Source organism: Strongylocentrotus purpuratus, unplaced genomic scaffold (genome assembly GCF_000002235.5).
Source record: "Strongylocentrotus purpuratus isolate Spur 01 unplaced genomic scaffold, Spur_5.0 spur5_scaffold_16, whole genome shotgun sequence".
NCBI lineage: Eukaryota > Metazoa > Echinodermata > Echinoidea > Camarodonta > Strongylocentrotidae > Strongylocentrotus > Strongylocentrotus purpuratus.
In genome coordinates, this window is record NW_022145601.1 from 7267428 (window position 1) to 7285011 (window position 17584).

Consider the following 17584-nt stretch of genomic DNA (forward strand, 5'->3'; position numbering starts at 1 on the left):
TAGTTCAAGTAAAATACAGCATGATATTTGAATAAAAGAGGGTTAATTAACCTAATTTTTGTTAATTCAAATAATTTAGAACAGTAATAACAAAGATGGACTACGATTGTCAGAAATCTGTTGTATTTCAATTGCACGATGTAAGGTGTAGCGCTGTCATGCTAGTGGTGTATATTGATGAAAATAATATGTACATGTATAATCAATCAGTGTATCTCCTATTTTTGTACCAAAACGTGGCAAAATCATAATAAGTGTTCCACAAGGTATTGTTATTTATAGTGAAATTTATTTTGATTCGAGTGTTAAAATCGTCAAGATTATGTAATAGACCAGTCATCTGTCGCCAGTATCCTGAATTATATACAAAAATCATGATTGTATTGCTGTGGAGTATACAGAAATTTAATTTTAAATGGGGCTGCAGGGGGGGGGGGACGTACGTAGGGTACTTCAAATGCTGGATACGCCTCGGGTATAGTTCACTGATAGCTATTGTTTTACCTTTTTTTGGGGGGGGGGAGGGGGGTCAATATTTTTTTTATCTTACATAAAATTGTGGTAACCCGTGGCAAGAAGACATGTGGTCATTGATATATCCCGAAATGAACGTGAATTTGTTTGCGGGCCCTAATCTAATGTCAACTGGTGATAAACAATTTAAAAGAACTCTCAAAATTCATTTCAAATTCGTCTCAACCTTAAACAATCACGAAATGAATTAGTTTGTGCTCTATAACTTGTATCATTTGATATTCCTTTCTTCTTCCCTATGATCTAGTCATAATAGTTCTCCTTATAATTCGCGATTGCAAATTATCAAATAATATAGCGATGATATTATAGTTTCCTGATGATTTTGTTATAGGACGTGGAATTAAGTTCGTATTCAGGACGTTTGTGACCAATTAGTACGATATTATCACTATGCGATTGTAGTTATGTATAGAACTTTGTCTTGTATAAAATCCAAATTGTAAACAGATGCATTATGTATGCTCTTATGGCAAAGAAATCGGTGTTATGATGACAGAAATTATGTGTATTTATCGTTCAAGAAATTGAAATGTTCGTCGTGTATTATGTCTCTTTGTAATATAACTTATTGTGACCTGTATATTCATTATTTATATTTAAAATTTACATTGTAGACATTGTAAAGGATATGACAAGATGTGTAAGTATCCCCTGTATAATTGAATTAATGTGTTTTTGAAAAGCATATGAATATGAGAAAGGCTTGGGATATTACGAGATCAACTTGTGACCAAATAAAATATCTTATTGTCAAAGTATCGTGACAGTAATTTTCCTCATTTTTGATTGCCTATGAAACTTATTTTATAGACTAGCATTATCTTGAACCTTAATAAAACAAATCAAATGAACAATATTTGAATCCAAATTTTAAAAAACTATAAACATGCAAAAACAAAAAAAAAAGCAATTGAAATGAGCTAAAATGCAACAACAACAACAACACAAATCTTTAAATGATTTTTGTCTTCCTCCGGAATTACAGTGCGTAAAATTATGGTAATAAAACAATAAACTTTTTACATCGACAAATACACACTGGAAGTTATTTCGATGAAATGGTTCAATGAACCGCCAAAATCATTTCACTTTCATGAATATTGATATGATTTAATGTAGCTTATGATCCACATTGGATACGTTTAAAGAAAATGTATTAACAGAACGGAATATACTGGATCATGGATATGTATATGAACAAATTATCATGACTGGTTTTATCCAGAAGTTTCGTTTCTCTCAACTCATGAAGCGTATTTCATGTAATAGTGTGGTGCTCAACCCGTTGTTCGTTTACCATTGCCATGCATACTCCACATAGTCTTGATTAAAATTGTAACATAAAAGGGGTCGTGCACCATTCTGGATCTGTAACTTTTTCCGATATTTTCATTTTTGAGACATTTTAATAAAGCTTATTACTACCAAGATGGTTTTGTCAGGTTCATATCGAAGCTATTGTACTTGAAATATTTATTTTTCGCATATTTTTGTATTTTTCTTTGAATCTCAGGGTTATGTTTTGTATGGAACCCTTAATTAACTGCACTGCCATCGCTTTGTATGTGTAAATCATAAAACATAAATCATGTATGAACTGAATAGAATAAAAACGCTGTAATCGTAAATACTTTTCAATGATCATGTGTCAGTTTGTTGTGAAATGGCAAGGAAGTAGCCCCTAATGGTGATGACGACGATGTTAATGATGATGACAATAATGATGTTAATGACGATAGTGATGATGATGATGATGATGATGATGATAATGATCATGGTGATGATGACGATGGTTATGATGATGGTGATGGTGAGGGTGATGATGATGATGATAATGATGATGATGATGATGATGATGATGATGATGATGATGATGATGAAGATGAAGATGATTACGGTGATGAAGATGATTATGGTGATGATGGTGGTGGTGGGGATGATGGTGATGGTGAGGGTGATGATTACGATGATGATGGTGATAAGTGGTGATAATAGTGATGATGATGATGGTGGTGGTGATGATAATGATAATGATGATGATGATGGTGATGATGGTGATGATGACGATGGTTATGATGATGGTGATGGTGAGGATGATGGTGATGATGATGGTGATGGTGAGGGTGATGGTGATGATGATAATGATGATGATGATGATGATTGGTGATGATGGTGATGAAGATGAAGATGATTATGGTGATAAAGATGATTATGGTGATGATGATGGTGGTGGTGGTGATAATGATAATGATGATGATGGTGGTGATGATGGTGGTGATGGTGTTGATGATGATGGTGATGATGATGATGATGATGGTGATGGTGAGGGTGATGATGATGATGATAATGACGATGATGATGATGATAATGACGATGATGATGGTGATGATGATGATGATGATGATGGGGATGATGATGATGATGATGATGGTGATGATGATGGTGGTGGTAGTGATGATGATGGTGATGGTGAGGGTGATAATGACGATGATGATGGTGATGAGTGGTGATAATAGTGATGATGATTATGATGGTGGTGGTGATAATGATAATGATGATGATGGTGGTGATGATGGTGGTGGTGGTGTTGATGATAATGATGGTGATGGTAGTGGTGGTGGTGGTGGTGGTGGTGGTGGTATAGTGGTAGATTATGCATTGATGCTTCCTATGTTGGTGAGTATTGTTGCTGCTGCTACTGCCGATGGTAACAGTAAAAGTAATAGATTCAAACAGAAAACCCATCAACATAACATCATCTATCATTATACAGCAGTTAAACAAGGCTTTGACAAGGCAACATGCTCATTGTACTGAATTTTCTCTCTCCTTGATTCAAACAAGGATGTAGCGTCTTTAAAGCCGTATTCAGTTTAAGTTATTTTTTAAATCACTGGTTTTGTTTATGAATTTCTCAATCGTCCATGTAAATTACTACCATCGAAAGTTACAGACAAGTCATCTGCATGGTACCAGTTGGCCTGATGAAGCGTCCCTGAGACAGTGACGTGAAATGTCGCATGCTTAAACAAAGTAGGCTAAGCTGTCAAGTATTGACTATTAGGTTTTGGTGCAATTATGGAAATGATTCCATATTTACGCCCAAGAAATCTTTGAAATTTAAGGTGTAGAAATAACAATTTTTGAAGCTTTTAGCAATGATAGTATGACTCAGTTTTACTTATACTGCATTCTGACTTTATTAATTTCCTTATCTTTATCCAAAGTAAAAGTATCAGTAGTCAGAAATGAACCTAGAGAATAATACATGGCTAGTGAAAATTAGAAATGGTGTATCTAAACCTCTCAAGGGAAAGGACGGAACATGATATTCTTAAGAAAGTACAAGTACCAGCGTTATGGTGAAGGATATTGCATGTTTTTCGCTAATCGTAACAGAATCAGACGTGACCGTGGGAAGATGATAATTTGAGATGTCCGTCTGACAACCCGGAGGAAGCAAAAGGGAGAGTCTGGTGTCATCCTGAGTCTGTAGTTGGACCATCAAGGGGGTCACATGGGGGTTCGAATCTTAGAAAGGGTGAGGATGAGGGATGAAAGGGGGAAGGAAGTGGATGTAGAGGGGGATTAAAGAGATGTGAAAGTGAAGATGATCGTGGTAATGAAGAGAGATGGGGTCAGAGCATTGGTATCGAGAGGGGTGGGTGGATGGGGGTAGAAGATGTAGGCCGATATGGAGGCGGGGTGACATAACTGTGAAAAACAGAGAGAGAGAGAGAGAGAGAGAGAGAGAGGGGGAGGAGAGACAGACATTTACAGACAAAACATACAGACAGGAGTACATACAGAGACAGGGACGAGCAGAGAGAGAGAGAGACAGAGAGGAAGACAGAGATAGAGAGAGAGAGAGAGAGAGAGAGAGAGAGGGAGAGGGTGAGCAAAAATGCTAACAAGACCGAGAGATAGAGAAAGAGATTGACCAAAAAAATCACAAAGGAAGGTTTAAGTAGTGAGAGAGTGCATAGTTATAAAGACAGAGAGACATTAAGCAGAGAATGGAAAGGAGGAAAGGAAAAGAGATGAGAAGAGGAGAGAGATAGCGGGAATGGGGGGGGGGGGGGGGGTACTATATAGTTGCAAGGTATTACAGGCTGGGTCCGGCAGTGCCAAAGGTAAACAAAAAAAAATTGCAGTGAGTAATTATTCTGCTCCATGATCATCATTTTCTGGATACTCCACTGGCACCATCGCCCCCTAATTCATATTATAGGCATATATAACTATTACAAGGTAAAGGGGTGAATAGAGAAAGCAAAGAAAAAATAGTGACATGAAATTGTTAAGGTGATGAAAACAAGATAATATATTCCAATTCTTATAAAAGATAAAGCAACAACACGCTGTTCTATATTCTATATCTATAAGCAATTATTAGGCCCAGTCGTATCATAAATTTGCACTTTTTCTTGTAAATATTGGTGAGAGGGTAGCAAAATACATATATGGCTTTAAATTCTTCAGGACATTCATGCTCTGTTGCTAAAATGAAAATATGGAAATGAATTAAAGCTAAGATTACAAAGTCTGGTTTACACTGTATTTTTGGAAAATGAGAGGAAATCATCACGACAACTCATCAAAATTCAAATCAAAATAGACACCATAGTGATGCAGCAGAACGTGGGAAATATTTAAAACTGTTGTTGAATATTTTCCAACTAAATTGAACGGACACGCAAACAATTCCACCGAATAAGGTTGTACAATAAAGTGTTATTGGCAAACAAAATCAACATCTATCATAAACAAAAATTGTCCGTCATCAAATCGTGTCAACGACTTCGATGAAAAACCCAAACTTACAAGAATGAACGCCCATGGTCGGCTGAGAAATACGATAGCACTGGCGAATTACAGGCTACAACTTTCTTCATCAAAAAAGTTAGCGCCAAGTAGTTCATAACAAGCTGAAACATTTTTAGCTATGTGTGACATTGTCTGCGCTCTGTCCACACATATTTATTCTGATTTTGGAGACAATTAATGCTTGGAGCCTGCTCATGTTAGCCGGAGACATTCGAAAAAATGCTTCTCAAAAACTAGATCAGCTTACACTTGTTTATCCAAAAAGAGCAGCCCTTTTTTCCCCCATGCGAGCCATGCAGCACAACTTTATCAAAAATATTAGGAGGAAAGACATGTTAACCGAATCATCGATTGGACGATCGCTTAAACATGACCCGACACGTAATTATCCAATACATGAAGTTACATTTTTGTGATTCTTGCTATAAGTAACAATGTTTCCGCAGGCGCTCTTGGATCAAATGAAAGATTAATGTCAGGGAAATAAAATTGATATATAATTTTGGTAACACAAACGCGTGTGGTCGAAAATAGAGTTTGAGTGTTTCCAAATCAAGTTCATTTTCTTTCCTTTATTTCAAACTTACGCGACGACCATTGTGCCATTTAAATTCGTATAAAGTTCTTTTTTAGTCAGTCATGTTATCATTGCAATCCTGACAGACATCAGTCATTATTAGATAATTCCCACTGGACCGTACCCCCCCCCCCCCCACCCCCATCACACACTGACACACAGCTAAGAGAAAAGGGGTAAACGTGAGAGAAAAGGAAAGTGTAATTGGGGGAGGGGGTAACATAACATGAGAGGACGCTGATACAACTCCCCCTCCCCCTCCCCCTCCCCCTCCCCCTCCCCCTCCCCCTCTAAGTCCAAAAAAGGGCCACACGTTTCGACCCAACAGGTATATTCAAATCATGACTTTTTAAGTAAAAAAGAAGATGATAATAATCATCTACTCTGACAAACATGTTAAAATGTTTTAGTACAAACCAGGGTACCGTTTTATAAACAGTTGGATTGATCGAAATCAATCGCAAGTCCTCTAATCAATCGCTAGTTTGCGGTCCCCCTTCTCTTATATACGGTAGATGCAATTAATATAACTCTTTATAAGCTGGGTCCTAGAATTCAGATATCGACGTGTAATTTATCAAGTGCTTGTGCGTACCCAAACCACCAATACCACCAATATCAGACGAATGGCGCCTAGTGCCCCTAACCAATACGGCATGCAAGACGATGTCGTTGACGAAGCTGGCAATGAGATGTCGGTGTCAGGATGAACCTGCTTTTCGACAGTCTTTTTGTGTGTGTGTGTGTGTGTGTGTGTGTGTGCTTGTTATGCACAGATGAGATACTATCTGTGTAAATCATTACACAACGCCCCCCCCCCCCCACCCTGCTAGTCAGACTTTTCCCTTCTAGATTGTGCCTTCTTTATATTGACCCCATTATTGTATCTCCTGTGCACTAGTATTTATTCGCTATCGTGCGATTTTCTCAATCAGCTGCTGCCCACAATTTTGAAGATTCCGAACTAAACAACCCTTCGCCTTTAATGTAATTTGAGAAAAAACAATATCACTTTTAAAAAAGCATTTTAAATATCTATTCATCACACACCAATTTGTCGACATTGTCAGTAGTTTAAAGTGGGTCCAGGGATTGAAGGGGCCCCGGCATCATGGGGGAGAAGATGAAGAAGAATGGTAATACAAAGAAGAAGAAAAAGAAGAAGAAAAAGGAGAAGAAAGAGAAGAAGGAGAAGAACAAGAACAAGGAGAAGAAGAAGAGGAAGGAGATGAAGAGTAAGAAGAACGAGAAGAAGACGAAGAAGGAGAAGGGTGGGTGGGTGTATGAGGGGTGATTGCTTCTCCTTTTCGCGTTCTGTTTTCTCCCTTCTCTCTCTCTCTCTGTCTCTCTCTCTCTCTTTTCTCTCTCTCTCTCTCTCTCTCTTAACATGTTTTGCCATGTGAATGGAACATGAGCCCCCATGCCCCTGTATATACGCCATTGACAAATATGATGTTATATTGATGATGATAACGGAGATGTTCACACTATTATGATGATAATGAATATAATAATAATAGCAATAATAGTTGTTTACCAGAGGACGCCTCATCGGCGCCAATGTCGTTCTTCCTATAAATAATCGGCACTGCAGTTATCATTACCCCCAGCAGTTGCCATGTACCCAGTTACAACTGGGTGGAGATTGGCAAATTTGGATCGATTTCCTACCGAAGGACGTTACACTAGTGCTGGGCTAGGATTTGAACCCTCAATCCTTGGATTGAGAGTCAAGTGAATGAACCACTATACCACGACACCTTTACATGGGCTGGGATTCGAACCCTCAACCCTTTAGATTGAGAGTCGAGTGAATGAACCACTATACCATGACACCTTCACATGGGCTGGGATTTGAACCCTCAGCCCTTTAGATTGAGAGTCGAGTGAATAAACCACTATACCATGACACCTTCACATGGGCTGGGATTTGAACCCTCAGCCCTTTAGATTGAGAGTCGAGTGAATGAACCACTATACCACGACACCTTCACATGGGCTGGGATTCGAACCCTCAACCCTTTAGATTGAGAGTCGAGTGAATGAACCACTATACCACGACACCTTCACATGGGCTGGGATTTGAACCCTCAGCCCTTTAGATTGAGAGTCGAGTGAATAAACCACTATACCACGACACCTTCACATGGGCTGGGATTTGAACCCTCAGCCCTTTAGATTGAGAGTCGAGTGAATGAACCACTATACCACGACACCTTCACATGGGCTGGGATTCGAACCCTCAACCCTTTAGATTGAGAGTCAAGTAAATGAACCACTATACCACGACACCTTCACATGGGCTGGGATTTGAACCCTCAGCCCTTTAGATTGAGAGTCGAGTGAATGAACCACTATACCTCGACACCTCTACATGGGCGGGGATTTGAACCCTCAACCCTTGGATTGAGGGTCGAGTGAATGAACCACTATACCACGACACCTTTACATGGGCGGGGATTTGAACCCTCAACCCTTGGATTGAGGGTCGAGTGAATGAACCACTATACCTCGACACCTCTACATGGTGTCATACCATGAAGATATGGATAGAAAATTCCTCTCTGCAGTAGTCTCAACTGAATATTGAGGTGAAGGTAAGGACAACTCGTACTTTCGAAGTTTGAAAATACGAGATAGCTGTAGGCTCCTTCACACTCCTTAGGAAAATTGAACGGCAGGCTGGAAGGGCGTGGTCTTCGCCGAACATTTTAATGACCCCTCCCGCCGATATGGGCTACCTCAAATACACAAAACTGTGCACATAGGTAGTGCAATTTTCTGTAAATGCACTACCCCCCCCCCCCCCTCCTTTCAAGACATAAATGTACCACATTTTCTCAGCATATTCATGTCCTACACCATTGCTTAAATATAAGTATATTTTCTTCCAGCAATTGATAGCTACTGTGAATCTATGTTAGTGGTTACCCCTGCTGTTTGTTAGATCTCTTGTTGTTCGACTAATCGTTCCTTGCTTATTTGTTTGTTTGTTTGTTTGTTTGTTTCATCCATCAACAATTATTTATTTAACTAAGAAGACATACTTGTGAAACAAAAATCAGCAAAAAACAGGACACTGTGCGAACGTTGGTTTTCTTTGGGACTTGGATCGGCCAGATGTTTTTCTATATCTCTCCCTTTCTCCGCTACTCTGGAGGGAATCCGTTCTTCATTACCTCCGAGAATATCTTGATTGATTCACCCGCCCAGCAGACTCGAATTCCTAACTCAATTTTTGGCGGCAAGTGACTTCCCTCGGCTCTCTCTCTCTCTCTCTCTCTCTCTCTCTCTCTCTCTCTGTCGCTATTCGGAGCCGTCGTCTTGAACTTGAACAAGAAACTTTCTCGTCAGCTCTCTCTATATATTTCTCTTTTACTTTCTCACCCTCCATCCTCCCCTCTATCTCTTTCTCTCCCCCTCTCTCTCTGGCTTCTTACTTTTGCTTCTCTCTCTGTCTGTTTACTTCTTCTCTCTCAATCTCTCGTTCCCCCTCTTCCTTCCCTTCATTCATCCCTCTCCTATTCTCTCTTTGAAGCCGTCGACTTAAACTTGAAAAAAAAAAAAAATCATCTTTCACTCTCTCATTTTATCCCACCATCACGATCTGGACCCCCTCTCTCCCCCTCTCTCTCTCTGTCTCTCTCTCTATCTATCTTTCTCTCTGTAGCGCACTCTCTCTTTCTCTCTCTCTCTCTCTCTCTCTCTCTCTCTGAAGCCATCGTCTTTGACTTGAAGGAGAAACATCGTCGTCTGCCCAGCTGGGAGACAAGTGCAGAACGTTTGGCGTCCACGTGTTGCATTCCCCTCGGTGGCGTTGCCACATGGGGCAGGGGCACGTGCCCCTAATCAAATGAACAAGAATAAGACGAAGAAGAAGAAGAAGAAGAAGAAGAAGAAGAAGAAGAAAGAAGAAGAAGAAGAAGAAGAAGAAGAAGAAGAAGAAGATGAGGAAGAAGAAGAAGAGGAAGAAGAACAAGCAGAAGAAGAAGAAGAAGATCAAGAAGAAGACGTTTAAAGGGAGAGAATGCAAAAAAACGAAAAGACGAAAGGAGCCCCTCCTACACTTTCCTTTGTCGGTAGCCTTGTTATTTCGAACTATCTGCTTATATAGTAAGGCTTGTGCTTCCTCTCAAACAATGCAGTGCCCCTCAAAGGCTGAGTACAGGCTACACCAAAGCCCACAGACACACTCATGGGTCATTCACAGATTTTGTTTGTTGTTCCTCTTCTTCTTCGTACTTAATTTTCTTATAAATCACTTTTAACTTTCCCTTCTCCCTTTTATGCTTGTTGAGTTGATTTTTGGCACGGGTATCGATTTTTCGGATAGGGGGTAGGGGCAAGGGGCAAACATATCAATACAAAACGCTCAATAAGATATACAGTTAATTCCGTTAGGAGGGGGCACTATACCACCCCTCCTACATAAAAAGTGATAATAATGGACTAATGCATTGTCAGCCATAGTAGTATTAGACAAAGTAATATTGACAGTGGCATCAGAAATAAGTATGATTTAAAAAAAAAATTTAAACACGGTTAAAAAAAAATTTAAATAAACATGCAAGGTGTCCCTGAAAAGGGGAAACCAAAGTTGATGGGTAAAATTACTCCAAAAGGACGCCCATTTCATTTTTTCTAACGACACCAAAACATGATAAATTGATAATGCTTGACCAATATCAAATCAATGTCAAGCACTGTCAGAAATACATATTCAAAGATGAATTTAAAGAAAAAAAAACATCATTTAAAGGCTGATATTCTCTACTTGTGGATGATGAAGAATGCCATGACACATTTCTCGCACAGGTGAAGTTGTGTTTCGTATGATGTCATCGTTTCCAAAGAAATCAAATTCTATTAGTACGGATCAGCACTCTCGAGCTTGTACAAACCTCTGATTTGGCAACAGCTAACCAGTCCATTTACGTCTCGATTTCCCAAGATGGTCGTAAAATAAAACGCTTACTACATTTCCTCCAGTTTGAAATAAGGTTAAATAAATGACCCAGAGGATTTGTGTGAAGTTTGAAGTCCTTCTTGATAACCGAACTGGGGCGTGGTTGGGTTGAGTAACGTTTAATTTTACGATGTATCCACTAACAACTAATATTGACGGATGAAATCAAGTTATTGCTTATCTCAGGAGTGAAGAGCGATTAGGTATCAACACTCGTACCGTGACGAATTCGTATATTGCGGTTTATTTAGCATCACTGTTATTTATTCTGTGGGCACCTCAACCCGCCCCCCCCCCACTCAGTGTTATTTAGGGTACGCATATGCATGTTACCTTCTTTTGAAAACAACCCCTTAAGTCCGGTGTGTAAAGTCAATACGGGCCGCATTTTATTGTACTACGAGCCGGACTTTGGTGAGTGAAAAGTACCCCTTTACCGGACATCTTGGGAACACGCATGGTATCCCTCCGTTCACGGAGTGGGGGCCGGCCGGGCACCTCGACTAACTTTGTTCTGTACTACGAACCATTTCTATGAATTTACATTTCTCCGAATAAAATGTATAATTATTGGATACATTTTAACACACCCATTGTATCAAAAGCGATCTATACCTTCAACAACCAAGGAAAGTGAATATTGATAATTCTTCTTCTTCTACTGATTCTGATTTTGCTTCTACTTCTTCGTTTGTTTTTCTTCTCCTTCCTCTTCTTTTTTTCCAGATACAAAATAAATGAAAATGCTCGCGTTGAAGACTTTCAAATTTTACATTTTACAACTTGAACAAAATCATAACATTCTTATTCTTTGTCATTATTTCCACAAACTTTCACTCACTTCTTCCTCTCCAGGCTAATACAAAACTCATCACAAAAGCCACAAGACACTAAATCTTTAAAGAAAACCCCATACTTTTTATTTCCAAAAGCAATGTACAAGCATATATCTCTACATTGTAACTACCCAATGTTTCTTGTTTACCAAATTCTTTACAAACAAAAATGACACAACAGTAAAACTTAACACAAAGAAATGGAATTGTTTTCACAGGACAATAACATAAATGTGACATCATGATATAACAAATGAACAACAGAAATTGAGGAAAATACATGTAATACGTTACATTTGGCACACACTGCCTTTACTTGTACGCAGTATTTGATAAACATAATGCTCAAAGATATAGCGAATACCCATCACTATTTCTGATAATCCTTTCTGATTTTGATTTAGTCGTCACGTAACATAAAAATCAAAGCACAAAAGAACACAATTGCAACACAAGGCAATTCCAATAGCCCTGTCCATTACCCTAAGAAATCTGCTACCGTTACAATGACATGTTACGTAATCCAAAACACGATTTCGATAAGATATGTGATAGGGTATTCAAATTTTCCGAGGTGACCTTTCGAAAGTACACATGTAGTTGCAGTCGTGAGTGTTGCAGTCGCGAGGCTAATTTCCATAGCAAATTTAATTTCAAATGCTGAAGGAAAAAAGAACTGCATGTTTCCTTCTCTAGCAATGTGACCTGTACAAGAATGATGTTAAGATTTTCAAAAGGAAAATGAATTGACAAGAGTAACAAAAGAATACGATCATAACTTAAATACATATGCTACAAAAGAAAAGTACATGCACATTTCTTTTTCCTGAATTAATGATAAAAACTAAGTAATTATAAAGGACAAGAGAGCATAAATAATTTTTGGTTGGTTGGTTTATTTTACCCGACTGCATGTGTATGCTTGTAAATTAAGCAACCTGGGACTGACGGCTTTAAGTCCTCTTCTACGGACTTGGTAACAAGAATGAATGCCTTACCAAAGGGCAATAGTGCATCAACTTGGTTCCAAACCCGGGACCTTCCGGTTTTAAAAGAATAAAGTGAAATTCCAAAAAATAAAAGTGAAACAATCAAGAATATGAAAAGGAAGAAATTCCCCAGATAACATAAATCTGAAACTTTTCAAAATATTATTTTCACTTTTTTTCCGTTACCTGAAACTAAAGTCCATAATCTTTAAACACACACATGTACATAAAATGACTTGCTATTGCAAGTAACGATTTTCTTTTTTTTCTTTTTCGTTTGCAAACGTTTATCAAATATATTAATGATAGTATCAAATGATTACTGAGCTAGTCCATCAGGTAGAAAAATGTGCAGCAAATTTTTGTTGGTACAAAATGTACCATTTTATTTCATCAATAATTACAAATATTCTTTTCTCTAATGCAACACAATTCCAATGTAGATACCTTTAATTTCATCTATGGCATTTTGCTTACAGTGCCATGAGACAAGTTTTCTACGCATCATTTCATGAAACCGTCACAAGTACAAGTCCACCGACATTCAGTTGAAACCACTCCAGCAAAGCATAGAGAGTCAATGCTAATGCGTATTGACCTCTAGCGCTGTACTTTGTGTTAAGAGGCAGCAATTGCACACGTTGCACACTAATGCACACAATGAATATGATGTGGCTGATCGGCAAGTTTGACAGTAGACTCGCGATTTGAATTTTCAAATTATTCTTTCTAACATCGATAAGCTGAAAAAATTGTATTTTACTGCTATTTAGGTGTCATCAATTGTCACTAAAGTACCGATTGTGAGTGAAATCAGTCAAAATTTGTACAGTGGTGTTTGAAATGTTGAGAACCAATAGAACAGTTTTTAATACACAGCCAGGATAGTAACGCAGCTATGTGTGGTTGAAACGTGTACTACATTTAATACATGCGTCTGAACGGGTTTGTCGGTGAACTTGCGACGGTTTCATGAAACGTTGCCCTAGCCTCTCATTAGACTTCACTTCACATGATGGAGGTGTGTATATCTCTTTTGGATACAAGAGCAAATTAATTACAGGCTAGTTTGATCACCGACATAAAACAAAATTTAAATGTACATTGTGGTGGTGGTTATACTGTTTGTTTATCCTAGGTCATAGTTCTTTTTTTAGAGCAGGTATTCGGGAGGAAATAATGAATTCTTTCAATAGTGAATACATAAGGACAATAGAAACTACACAGATCTAGCAAACAATTACAAGTACAAAGAGACGTTCATACATGTATACATGACACTTGAGCTGCATATGAAATTAAGACAACAAATTTACAATCAGTTCATTCTCAACCACAACATGATGGGCGCTTAAGTCCTCTAGTTATTGGAATTGCCCTTGAGATGAATTCTGGAAAGTCTTCGCAACTTTGTTATTGGATAAGGGATGGATGGGATTTTATGTCAGGATTACATTAAGGATTAGGGTTCCGTATAGAGTTGAGTCTACGTTTGCGCCTCATGTAGAAAATTGATCACAGTGCAATTGTCGCTAGAGAACACGATCTTACAATGAATTACAAACTGTTGCTAAGATGATAACCAATATAAGATACTCTACAAATACAATCAAGGACATTCATAAATGAATAACAAAATCAATACACAGGACAACATGAGAAACTTTGCCACAAACTGATAAATACATGTAATGCGTAAACAGAAATTAGGATGTCGAAACACAATTCTTCTTTCGGTTACTCTAAGGGCATTCAAGGCACAATTATGGCAACATAAAATAATTCAAGCTAAGCTTTAAATTCATCCCTTCTCTTTTAATTTTGTTTAAATGCAAAGCAATTTAATAGACAAGAACGGGACACATTATTATGGAAATGGAATGATTATGGCTGTATTACAAGTAATTGATAGAACATTGATGAAACAAGAAAACATGAATAACAGCTTGAAAAAAATCAAGCTCTTGAATAACTGATTCAGAAGAAATATGTACACATTACATTCTCAAAGTCAAGAATCATCTCATTACTAACTGTTAGTTCATCCATTGTTCATAAACTTTTTTGATAGATCAACTGCCTGTACTGCAACATCCTAACCTTAGGAGAAAAGTTTGAGTTCTGGAAAATATGAAAAAGTATTTTGAAGCTTTCTCATTCTTTCTTTAATATGTCAAGTTTGGAAGAAATATCCCCTGAAAAGGATTGCTATTCAAATGCCCTCATATAAATACGAAATAGCTGAACAGTTTGGTCCAAACAGTTCACGCCACATGTGTGTGTAGTCCCATAATGCATTTCTGTGTCCAGTGGTTGTTATTTTCAGCAAGATCATGCCAATATCTTTTCAATTTGATCATTTTGAAACCTCACAGAACACATCATTTCTTATGTCCTAAAAGATAAACTTTCCAACCCACTTCCAGAAAGTTTCTTGCACGATAAATATTTTTGGAAACACACACACTCACAAATAATGAGTTGACATATCTCAGATAAATGGATGATACTAAGTACTGATTTCTGTGAGAATGATGATGATAATATGGAATAGAAAACTCACATTTTTGTTGTTGCACTTCACCTATATTTCATCTAAGGAAGAAATTTCATTTTGAATATCCATTCAAATTTGCAGCCATGAAAACAATATTCTAATAAAATTTAATTTTAAACATATTTGTGGCTTACAACCAGTAAATAAGATCGATTGATTGATCTGTATTGAAAAACAAGTCAGAAAAAAATCTTGGAACCAGCGGGACTTGAACCTGCATCTACTGCTTGCCGGGCAGCGACTCTACCACCAGGCCATCACTGGTCCATGGCACAGTCACGATGAACTAGAAACAAATACCCAAGCTCTCCTGATTTATTCTGACTTATCAATATTCATTAGTCCGCCATAGGACAATAACTTTTTATAAATGTAATGAAATATTCATTGCGTTATCAGCCTTGATCAACGATTTTCAAAGTGGGAATTGAAATGACAACCAAATTGGATTGTTAAGTGGTTGTATTCACAGTAAATCCTGGCCATATGACATCCAACACTCAAATGCCTAACATCAAAATAAGATAACAATTGCCTGGGAGATTTCATTTCAATCATTTCAGGTAATGAATAGATTGTGAATTCACACATGACTCTGGTCCCATAAATAGACAATTGTGGTTGAAATCAAAATGATAGAAAGTGATTTGTGATTTGTGATTTGTCTTTACAAAAGTAGAGTCGTGCGAAAACTTGATACACGTTTCATTCAAATCATTTCTGTATGAGATAATTCCTTCATAGCTGTGAATCGATGAAAACAAACAAAATGCAAATAATATGACGAAAGTTTATGAACTGCAGGATTATCATTTTACATACATTGATCAAGTAAACATAACCTAGCTGGGGTAAATGTAAAGTCATTATAATCAATAATAATACCAACATTGAAACGCAAATAACAGCTTTCATCTTTGCTGACAAATAATGATCCATGAGAGAAAAATTTGTAAAAGACATTAGATATTTACAAAAGTAGGCTGCATATGCTTACGGAGTTATATAAAAGTGAAACATAAACAAGCAATCTACCGGTAAACTGAAAAATCAGGTGATCACATAATTACGTCAGGTGATCACATCTGTCACATGACCACAATACAAATTGCCACATGGCATTCCTGAGAGAAACAAGTCTATTGTCAGAAGTACTTTTTTCTGGTTGCAGCTAAGAAGTGCGCCTGGCTGTGGTCACGCAAATAAACTACGACCATTTGAGAATGAAGTCAAAGAGATAATGGGTGATCCGGAACCCTTTCTGAAAGGGTTCGAGAAAGTTTCACTACAAAATCGAAGAACAGCATTGCAAGATGACGTTAACTGAAACCGAAGGAACAAGTGTTAATGCGGATACTTGCAAGGCTGCTAAAAACAAACTTTAACATAAGATTAACTTTTAGCTTAAATCCATAGTAAATGAATAACAAATGAAATGCACATTACAAATACCAAATGAAAGTTATGCAAAACCTATCTGACAACACGACAGAACATAACAGAATGTCTTTAATGAATGAATTGTTCATGACAAGCAATTTTCCAACTTGTACCAAATTAATTAATGTGTGTAACTATTCAGAAAGTGGATGTTATTACGATTTTGCAATGCTGTGACTATTCAGTGCAGATGTGCAGAACATTTAGACATTGACTCAAGCAGAACATCATTTTCCACTTGAATAAACATAAAAACATAACACTAATTTAGAGGTATATTCTGGAACAATAAATTATCTTTACAAAACTACAATTCAAAAGCACAATGTTATCTCGAGTACCTATTTCACTTCACAATACGTGGCCGTTTGATTGTCTCCTTTTTATATCCTATAATGCCTTACTCTCATAAGAGGGAGATAGAGAAAGGGAGGAATAGAGAGAGAGAGAGAGAGAGAGAGGGAGGGAGGGAGAGAGAGAGGGAGGGAGAGAGAGAGAGAGAGGAGAGAGAGAGAAAAAGAGAGACAGAAAGAAAGAGAGAGACAGAAAGAGAGAGAGAAAGAGAGATAAAGAGAGAGACAAAGAGAGAGAAAGAGAGAAAGAGAGAGAAAGAGAGAAAAAGGGCGAGAGAAAAAGGGAGAGGGGAGAAAGAGAGAGAAATTGATGGGGAGATAGGGAGAGAAAAAGAAAGTGAGAGGGGGAGATAGGTAGAGAAAGAGAGAGGGGAGATAGGGAGAGAAAGGGGTAGAGAGAGAGAGAGAGAGAGAGACGTAGAGAGAGAGAGAGAGACAGAGACAGAGAGAGAGAGAGAGCGCTTGTGCAGGGGGTGGTTAACTTGAGCTGAAGCCTTTCTCA